The 11,246-nt window shown below is 38.7% G+C and overlaps 1 pseudogene; it reads left to right on the top strand.

Annotated features, from left to right (window-relative positions):
• Positions 1–1,402: 1,402 nt before the first annotated feature.
• LOC103002166 (elongation factor 1-alpha 1-like) lies at positions 1,403–2,676 on the top strand (annotated as a pseudogene).
• The last annotated feature ends 8,570 nt before the right edge of the window (positions 2,677–11,246 follow it).

Below are 11,246 nucleotides of genomic sequence, written 5' to 3'. Positions count from 1 at the left end.
TCACCTTATAGAGCAAAGCCAGGCTTCTGGTACACGTGTGGAAGGACAACTGAGGAAATTAACATTTATTGAATGCCCTCAACAACCACTACATGTCTACATGGTAGATGGTAAAATTTTCTTTCATAGAGAAAAAAACCTAGACTCAGGGAGGTAAGATAACATTTTTAATATATTGATGATTGTCTAAACTTTTCAAAGATATAAAAATGTCACAGATCACCTCATAAAAATAGTCGTAAGTATTGTATTTGTTGACTGAGAAAATAATTGAGAATAAATGCGTAGCATATAAGTTACAATTGGAACAAAATTAAAATGAAAGTGGGTTGTTTATTTTTATTCAGCTTATAAATTATCATATGTAGATTAGTCCACATCTTGGCTTCTTGCAGCAACTCTACAGACTTCTAGGATTTCTTAACCAACAGTTTAAAGAACCACACACTGTATAATCCTTTTTCATTGATTATGTAATATGCTCCACAGCAGTTTTAAACATTTTTAGGTATTTGATTTTTTCACTGCCTTACTTACATTAGTTTACTAACAATATAGTATTTATAGAAATTGGATTTAATAAATATAAACTTCAAGGGACACTTTCCCTGCCATTAAAATAAGCACTTGCTTACTCATCTAGAATATGTGTGTTTCAGGGAAAATTGTTTGTGGAGCCCCACATTAACAAGAACTTACTTTCGTAAGCAATGAGTGACAATTTTAGAACCAACAATACTCAGAAAGTTGTTTTTAAACAAAAGTCCTTTATATTCTAGTCATGGCAATATTAGGAAATAAGTATCAATAGTTCTCACCAACACTGATTGAGAAATCATCAGCGCTCTATTGATGAGCTCTCTTTGAAGAAGAACTGGAAATCTCATCCCCTCTGACTCTATTTTAGAAACTCCCTTTTAATACAGCACTTGAGGGCAGACTGCCTCTGTCTTTATTACCTAAAATGACTAACAGTGATGACTTTCAGACACCACTTCCTTTTTTTTGTTTGTTTGTTTGTAGCAAGTGGGCAAAAACACAATTATGGTAAAAAAAAATAGAGAGACTGTAAAACTTCTTTTATTTTGTTCTTTCCATTTTTATAATTTATGTATATAAGAAATAGAATATAGTAAGACTTACTGTACTGTGCTTTCCTGAAAGCAGTTTACGAAATCCGTATGTTCAGAGAACAGGCAGTATTATTTCATGGAAAAGGGCCATGTCCTTATTCTGATACATAAAGTTGAGTAGGCTACCAAAATATTGTATAATGACTCAACTAAAAATGAATTACTTCCTTTTTGTGATGGGTTTGCCACCAGAACACACGTGTCATGAAAACAATACTAAGTAAGAGCCAAAATGGGGTAAGACTCATATCAGTATTGCTATCACTGGCCATTTGATCTACAAATGTGGTGGAATCAACAAAACAACCATCAGAAAATTTTAGAATGAGCCTGCTGAGATGGGAAAAGCCTTCTTTGAGTATACTTGGGTCTTGGAAAAACTTAACGCTGAATGGGAATATGGTATCACCATTGATCTCTCCTTGTGGAAATTTGAGATCAACAAGTATTATATGACTATCATGATGCCTTAGTGCACAGAGATTTTATCAAAAACATGGTCACAGGCACATCTCAGGCTGACAGTGTTGCTGCTGATATTTCTAAATTTGAAGAAGGTATCAATAAGAATGTGTGGACCCATTATCATGCCCTACTGGCTTACATGCTAGGTTTGAATCAACTAATTTTTGATGTTAACACAATAGATTCTACCCAGTTACTCTACAGCTAGAAGAGATATGGGGAAGTCAGCATCTATATTAAGAAAAGTGGTTATAACCTCAATACAGTAGCATTTGTGCCAATTTCTGGTTGGAATGGTGGCAATGTGCTGGAGCTAAGTGCTAAAGTAGCTTGGTTCAAGAGATGGTAATTTACCATAAGGATGACAATGCCAGTGGAACCACACTGCTTAAAGTTCTGTATTGCATCCTGCAAACAACTCATGCAACTGCCAAGCCCTTTTGTCTGTCCCTCCAGGTTGCCTACAAAATTGGTGTTATTGGTACAATCCCTGTGAGCTGAGCTGAGACTAGACTGGGTGTGGTGACCACCTTTGCCCAAGTCAACATTACAACGGAAGTAAGGTTTGCTGAAATGCATTTTGAAACTTTGAGTGTAGCTCTGCTTGGGAACAACATGGTCTTCAATGTCATGAACATGTCTATCAAAGATATTTATTGTGACAACATGGCTAGTGACAGCAAAAATGACTTACTATGGAAGCAGCTGGCTTCATTGCTCAGGTAATTATCCTGAACCATCCAGGCCAAATCATTGCTGGCTTTATAATTGAGCTGGATTGTCACACTGCTTATATTGCTTGTAAGTTTGCCAGGCAGAAGAAGATTGATTGCTTTTCTGGTAAGAAGCTGGAAGATGGCCCAACTTTTTGAAATCTATTGATGCTGCCATCACTGAGGATGTTTGTAACAGAATTATGTGTGTTGAGAGTCTCTCTGACTTTCCTCCTCTGGGTCATTTTGCTGCTCATGATATGAGGCAGACAGTTGCTGTGGATGTAATAATGACAGTGGGCAAGAAGGCTTCTGGAGCTGGCTAGGTCAACAAATCTGCTCAGAAAAATCAGATGACTAAATGAATAGAACACTGAGCTGTCTTAATTGGCTGTGGAAGAATAGCTCAGAACTGTTTGTCTCATTTGGCCATTTAAGTTTAATAGTAAAAGGCTGGTTAATGATATAAATGCATTGTAAAACCTTCAGAAAGAAAGGAACATTTTGTCGACCATTTTTTGATGTGGTAGTTTTAAGTTGTTAGATTTTTAAATCAGTACTTTTAATGGAAATATCTTAACCAAAATCTGTCAGAGAATGTTGAAACCCATTAAAACAAAGTTGAATAATAAACCGGTGTCTTCTTTTGGCCAACACCAAAACTTTCCATAAAATTGCTTAGGAAAGAGGCTTAAGGGGAAAAGTTGCCTGTGACCTATATCTGCTGTTCCATTCGCTGAAACTTGATTAATTTATTTCAGAGTTAACTGATTATTTTCAGGGCAGGGATGGAAGTGTTGTTTTGTTTTTTGTCTTTTTGTTTTTTTGACCTATATACAATAGAGAGTATTGTCTCTTAAATTGATTTAAATACACAGTGAAATGTTACAGATGTGATCTATCATTTGTAATATCTCATATTGCTTGGGATAGAAAAGTAAAGAGTAACTTGTTATGTGAGTTACTCTCTTATAAGAGAGTCAAAGTTCTGCAATATTAAAACTCATATGTTATACACAGGGTATTTAACTTCATGTAGTTCTATTAATATTGAGGAAATGTGTTGGTATAATCCCTTAAACTTGGTTTCCCTGTTCTTGAATGCATTCTTACATTTAAAAATCACACGTTAGAGTTTGTTAAAACAAGAGTCTGAATTATAAGGTTTAAGATATTGAGGAGTGGCCTGCTTCGAAGAGTTAATTGTGTCCAGTTCTAGGAAAATAAAGATACTGAAAGTTGAAAATGAAAACTGTTTCAGAGTTGCTTAACTTGTAATGTTGGAGTAACTCATTACAGAGCAATACCTCCACCATAAATGGCTGGTGAAGAAACAGAAAAGTTGGGGAAAAAAAAATCTGCTTGATACCATTGAAGAGATACCAAGGAAGCCAAGGCTTCAACAGTTAGGATCCTGGAATAAAGGAAAACAAACGAGCGAGCACCACATTACGTTTGTTTTTTCTTTTTTTTTAAATTTATTTATTTATGACTGTGTTGGGTCTTCGTTTCTGTGTGAGGGCCTTCTCCAGCTGTGGCAAGCGGGGGCCACTCCTCACTGTGGTGCGCGGGCCTCCCACCATCGCGGCCTCTCACGTTGCAGAGCACAGGCTCCAGACGCGCAGGCTCAGTAGTTGTGGCTCATGGGCCTAGTTGCTCCGCGGCATGCGGGATCCTCCCAGACCAGGGCTCGAACCCGGGTCCCCTGCATTGGCAGGCAGACTCTCAACCACTGCGCCACCAGGGAAGCCCAAGCCCCACGTTACAACTACTTAACCCCTTAAGGCATTTTTAAGCACTTTGAGCTAGAGAGGCTAAGAGGACAAGCAGAGTGTGGTGGGTAAGAAATTAGCAAGATGAATAGAAATTCTGGCAATCTTGTGGGACCATAAAGACAGAAATTACAGTTCAGGGCTAGGCAAGGATATCCTAGTTTCCAGTATGGAGCCTGAAAGATATATACTCTAAGGATCAGTTCCGACTAGAAAGAGACTCACACTCACAAAAGGGTGAAATCCAGCTTTGAATCCTATATGACCTTTCCCTACTCTAATAGCTTTCCTGAAAGCAAAATTACATTCTCTATGAGAAAAGATAATGTCAATAAGAGCTTCAATATACATATTATATATTTTATACAAATTATCTGTAATTAAATCAAAAAATGGTCAAGCATACCCCAAGAGTAACTGACCAAAAACCAAGAGGAAAAGACAGACAATAAAAAACAGACCTATAAGTGACATATATATGTTATCATTTACAAACATTAAAATAATTGGTTAACGTATTCAATACAAGATGAGAAGACAATGACAAGATGGAGGGTGTCAAGATGGAAAAAATTCAATAGAAAATTGAGCTGTATGAAAATGCTCTAGGAAAACAAAATATTTTAAGATACAGCAAATGACATAATAAACTCCTTAAGAGGATAAGAGTTTAATAGTAAATTAGATGTAGCAGAATTGAGAATTATGAACTAAAAATCAAGTCACTAGAAAATATACAGATTAAAGCATGGCAAAAAAAGATGAAAATATAGAAAATATCTTAAGCCATCCAAAGGAGAAAGTTACAAATATATATGTACAACTGGAATCTCAGAAAGAGGGGAGAATGCAAAAAGGCAGAGACAATAATTGATGAGATAATAGCTAACAATGTTTTCAAAACGTAAGAAAATAACAATCCACAGATTGGAGAAGTTCTATGAACCCCAAGAAGGGTAAATCATGTATTTCTGTTCTTCCAAATGTAATAATTTCTCTTCTACATGAAGAACTTCCTGTAATTGTGTGTGTGTGTGTGTGATTATTGGTAATTATTCTCCCAGATTTTTCTTGCTTAAAAGTATCTTTGGTATGCCTTAATTTGAAGGATGTTCTCCCTAAGTTAATAGCTAATTCCTTTCTGCATTTAAAATTTATGATTCATTGTTTTATGGTCTCCATAGTTTTTCTGGAAAAGTCAGGCATTGTTTTTACTTAAATGTAAATGTGTCTTTTGCTGCCCTCTGCCTTCTTCTAAGATTTTTCTCTTTGACTTTGGTTTTCACCAATTTTAATATATATTTTAATATAATATATATTTAAAATAAATATTTAGTGACATTTATTTAGTTCTTGTCATATGGCGGATACATTCATTATCAAATAATGATCACCTTGTCATCATAAATCCCAGGGTAAACAATTCCCTCAATATTTATTGCTAAATAAACTTATGAGATTTGGGTGCCCCAAATATGTGGACCAGAAAAGCCACACACCTTAGAGTAGGTGCTTGAATCCCTCTCTAGAATTGTGGGTATTTTAGAGATGTCAATCTCAAAAACATGGAAATGGTCTCATATCTCTTAAGTGAAGAGAAACTTGTTGTTGGGAAAGCATGTTATTTTGGCACCATAAAAAATGGAATTTAATATATTATTTTCTAATTTCAATGCTAAACTTTCTTAAACTTTGTAGGAGTAGAATCTTCTCAAATCCTCTAACATTCTGGGGGCTTTTCCTTTAATAGCCAATAAAATTATTTGATATTTCATCTCAAATTTCTTGAAAGCTCTAGCATGCTTTGTAAAATTTCCTGATATTCAGAATATCTTTCCATTCTCTTGGACACCTCAAGCTTTTATTACTGTCCTGACTGAGTCTTTGGTAAGCCTGCTTTGGCACTTCACTCTCTTGCTGTGTCCTCTGTCTGCATAGCTTTACTCCAAACAAATCATCCAGCCTTCCCCTCATTTCCCAAGGCACCGCCAACTTAAATTTCACTGAAGATTTGGTAGTAGTATTGCACAGAAAATTATTTGCAAATAAGAATTTAGACATCACCGTTCAGAAGAGTAACTTGGTGTCTCTAGTCCTTCTCCTTAGGCCTGATTTCCTGCTGTGTTGTTGGTCACCTTCTTTCTCCCAAGACCGCTCTATAATCTTCCAAACCTCTTCTAACAGCCAGAACACAATCCCCAAATACTAGTTACTTTATCATACAGAGAAATGAATGTCTATGTCTTCTTATTCCTACTCATCTTGACCAGTCCTGGCCAACAGGTGACTCCAAACACATCAACCTCTGCAAGACACACACACACACACACACACACACACACACACATGCTTGACAATCTAGTATAACAATTTATTTGTAGGCAAATAAATCAGGGCTTCTACTTTCCAGGATCTCACACACTTTGGGAGAAATATGTAAAAAAGTTATTACATTTCTTTGGAGGAGGAGAGAATAGGGAGATAAGAAAAGTTTACAAAAGTAAGTCTTAAAGGAATTGTTAAAGTAAATCATTAATAGATAAGTGGGATTCTAGCAAGGGAATTCAGAGAGAGACAATGAGGTAAGAAAGTCCCCTTGTTGTCAAAGACCATGACATGTTCTGGACATAGCTAGTAATTTGAGGTTGCTGGGAACAGAAAGTGTGTTTGTGTGTGTGTGTCATTTAGGAGACAGCCAAGTAAAGATATCCATGCAGGCATCCCGAAAAAGGGTCTGGAGCTCAGAAGAAAGATGCAGACTGAAGATCATGAAAAACAGAGCCTTCTAGCACAAAACCAATCATCTCAGAAGTACTCTAGCAGTATACCACTTAAATGTATAATCTATACAATTTCTTAAGTGATGAGAAGACAAATAGACTAATCTTAAAAGTACAAATTTGCCAGTAGTAGCGTTCATCTGCTTAGGTTGATTCTGCAAACAGGTAAAAATCATTTCTGTCATTATCAACTTTGTTAAGGCAATGAGTGTTGCAAGTATAAAATTAAAGTATTTAAGGCCCATCTAGAGAACTCCTTTGTCCACATCTTTTTTAATAAGAGAGCTTGAATACAGCCTTATATAAAATAAGGCTTTATCTAAATAAATCAAGTGATTCATTATAGCATAAGTATATATAATAAAATTGCAAGCACTTATACAACTTTCCAATAGCATATGCATTATTTAGTCCTCCAAAGTACTGGAATGTTAAGTTTCAGCTATAACTTTTAATAATAAAACAGCACTTCCTTTTATCAGTGTGACACAGAAAACATTTTAGAATTTCTTCCTGATATATTTTTTCTTTCAGTAACGTAGTACGTTTTTCCCCCTTTTCTATAGTGTCTTAAACATTAAGACTAAACTGTGCAACTTAAAATTTTCAGGGAAGAACAGTGAAGGTCCAGTCTAAAGCCAGGCGGTTATTGTTCAGCCTACTACGTTTGAGTCCTTATTTGACAATAGTCTTTAAAACCAGAGTTTGTCAAAGGATTCTGCAAATTTTAATAGTTTCCCTTACACAACAGGTGGAAATAGTTTCATTCTCAACAGAAAGTTTTACCATAATTCATAGGTAGAAAAAAAAAATGTATGGGAATTCACACTCCTCCAGGAAGAAAGTGGAGCTGGGGATTTGTGTAGGGCAAGAGAGGAATTTGGAAGGAGTGAGACTAGGATGTGGAAACTCATGGTTTCCGTTTCTCCCCAACCACCCCACACTCCTTCTCAGCAGGGCTGATGTTAGAACAAATGGGTTCCGTGTAAATTAAAAAAGAAAAAGAAAAAAAGCAACATAGACTAAAGAAAAAGCCAAAAAAGAGGAAAAGACTGGATATCTTATTTACAGTTTCAATGTTCTGGGGTGACCATGCAGAGTAGAACTGATGACATGGTATATTTAGGGGCTCCTTTAAAAGCCAGCCACATACATACCCTTCACTCAGAGACCTTCAGTTATAGGAGGAGCACGGAAAGAGGGCATGATAGAAGACTCAGTTACTCTAGCTTAACAGGAGGCTCCAGAGACCTGCAGACACAGCAGCGTAAAGATCAGCCCCTCCTGTAACACCTTGAGGAAATAGAACCTCCTTTTCCTGGTGCCTTGTGGGTATTTGGGGGAAGGAAGAGGGTAGGAAATTTAAATTTTTGATGGATTATTTTTCGTTAGTCTCATTTAAAAAAATAGACTTGGGGGAGACCTTCAAGATGGCGGAGGAGTAAGACGTGGAGATCACCTTCCTTCCCACAACAAAAATACATCTACACATGGAACAACTCCTATAGAACATCTACTGAACACTGGCAGAAGACCTCAAATTTCCCAAAAGGCAAGAAACTTCCCACGTACCCGGGTAGGGCAAAAGGAAAAAGAAAAAACAGAGACAAAAGAATAGGGACGGGACCTGCAGCTCTGGGAGGGAGCTGTGAAGGAGGAAAGGTTTCCACACACTAGGAAGACACTTCACTGGCAGAGAAAGGGGGGTGGGTGGGGGAGGGAAGCTTCGGAGCCATGGAGGAGAGCGCAGCCACAGGGGTGCGGAGGGCAAAGCGGAGAGACTCCCGCACGGAGGATCGGTGCCGAGCAGCACTCACCAGCCCGAGAGGCTTGTCTGCTCACCCGCCGGGGCAGGCGGGGGCTGGGAGCTGAGGCTCGGGCTTCGGTCGGATCGCAGGGAGAGGACTGGGGTTGGCGGCGTGAACACAGCCTGAAGGGGTTAGTGCGCAGCAGCTAGCCGGGAGGGAGACCGGGAAAAAGTCTGCAGCTGCCGAAGAGGCAAGAGACTTTTTCTTGCCTCTTTGTTTCGTGGCGCACGAGGAGAGGGGATTCAGAGCGCCGCTTAAAGGAGCTCCAGAGACAGGCGCGAGCCGCGGCTATCAGCACGGACCCCAGAGATGGGCATGAGCCACTAAGCCTGCTGCTGCTGCCACCAAGAAGCCTGTGTGCAGCACAGGTCACTCTCCACACCGCCCCTCCCGGGAGCTGGTGCAGCCCACCACTGCCAGGCTCCCGTGATCCGGGGACAACTTCCCCGGGAGAACGCACTGCACGCCTCAGGCTGGTGCAACGTCACGCACACCTCTGCCGCCGCAGGCGTGCCCCGCCTCCTCTGTACCCCTCCCTCCCCGCAGCCTGAGTGAGCCAGAGCCCCCGAATCAGCTGCTCCTTTAACCCCGTTCTGTCTGAGCAAAGAACAGACTCCCTCAGGCGACCTACACACAGAGGCGGGGCCAAATCAGAAGCTGAACCCCAGGAGCTGTGCGAACAAAGAAGAGAAAGGGAAATTACTCCATGCAGCCTCAGGAGCAGCAGGTTAAATCTCCACAATCAACTTGATGTACCCTGCATCTGTGGATTATCTGAATAGACAACGAATCATCCCAAAATCGAGGCGGTGGACTTTGGGAGCAACTGTAGACTTGGGGTTGGATTTCTGTAACTAATTTGTTTCTGCTTTTATGTTTATCTTAGTTTATCATTTGGTATTGGTAGATTTGTTTATTGATTTGGTTGCTCTCTTTCTCCTTTTTTTTAATATATAGATATATATATATTTTTTCCTTTTTCTCTTTTTGTCAGTGTGTATGTGTACGCTTCTTTGTGTGATTTTGTCTGTATAGCTTTGCTTTTACCATTTGTCCTAGGGTTATGTCTGTTCATTTTGTGTTTTTGGTTTTTTTTAAGTATAGTTTTTAGTGCTTGTTATCATTGGTGGATTTGTTTCTTGGTTCGGTTTCTCCCTTCTTTCTCTTATTATTACTTTTTAATTTTTTATTTTAATAATTTTTTTATTTTTTATTTTAATAACTTTTATTTTATATATTTATTTTCTTCCTTTCTTTCTTTCTTTCTTTCTTTCTTTCTTTCTTTCTTTCTTTCTTTCTTTCTTCTTTCTCCCTTTTCTCCTGAGCTGTGTGGCTGACAGGGTCTTGGTGCTCCAGCTGGCTGTGAGGCCTGTGCCTCTCAGATGGGAGAGCCAAGTTCAAGACATGAGTACACCAGAGACTTCCCAGCTCCACATAATATCAAATGGCAAAAGCTCTAACAGAGATCCCCAACTCAATGCTAAGACCCAGTTCCACTCAACGACCAGCAAGCTACAGTGCTGGACACCCTATGCCAAACAACTAGCAAGACAGGAACACAACCACACCCATTAACAGAGAGGCTGCCTAAAATCATAATAAAGTCACAGACACCCTAAAACATACTACCAGACACAGTCTTGCCCACCAGAAAGACAAGATCCAGCCTCATCCACCAGAACACAGGCACTAGTCCCCTCCACCAGGAAGCCTACACACCCCACTGAATCAACCTTAGCCACTGGGGACAGACACCAAAAACAACGGGAACTATGAACCTGCAGCCAGTGAAAAAGAGACCCCCAAACACAGTAAGTTAAGCAAAATGAGAAGACACAGAAACACACAGCAGATGAAGGAGGAAGGTAAAAACCCACCAGACCAAAGAAATGAAGAAGGAATAGGCAGTCTAGCTGAAAAAGAATTCAGAGTAATGGTAGTAAAGATGATCCAAAATCTTGGAAATAGAATGGAGAAAATACAAGAAATGTTTAACAAGGACTTAGAAGAACTAAAGAGCAAACAAACAATGATGAACAACACAATAAATGAAATTAAAAATTCTCTACAAGGAATAAATAGCAGAATAACTGAGGCAGAAGAACAGATAAGTGATCTGGAAGATAAAATAGTGGAAATAACTACTGCAGAGCAGAATAAAGAAAAAAGAATAAAAAAGAGTTGAGGACAGTCTTAGAGACCACTGGGACAACATTAAACGCACCAACATTCTAATTATAGGGGTCCCAGAAGAAGAAGAGTAAAAGAAAGGGACTGAGAAAATATTTGAAGAGATTATAGTTGAAAACTTCCCTAATATGGGAAAAGAAATAGTCAATTAAGTCCAGGAAGCACAGAGAGTCCCATACAGGATAAACCCAAGGAGAAACATGCCAAGACACATATTAATCAAACTATCAAAAATTAAATACAAAGAAAAAATATTAAAAGCAGCACGAGAAAAACAACAAATAACATACAAGGGAATCCCCATAAGGTTAACATCTGATCTTTCAGCAGAAACTCTGCAAGCCAGAAGGGAGTGGCAGGACATATTTAAAGTGATGAAAAAGAA

Source organism: Balaenoptera acutorostrata, chromosome 14 (assembly GCF_949987535.1).
Source record: "Balaenoptera acutorostrata chromosome 14, mBalAcu1.1, whole genome shotgun sequence".
In the NCBI taxonomy this organism is placed as follows: Eukaryota; Metazoa; Chordata; class Mammalia; order Artiodactyla; family Balaenopteridae; genus Balaenoptera; species Balaenoptera acutorostrata.
The sequence above is the reverse complement of the archived record's forward strand: the minus strand, read 5'-3'. Positions and strand labels throughout refer to the sequence as shown.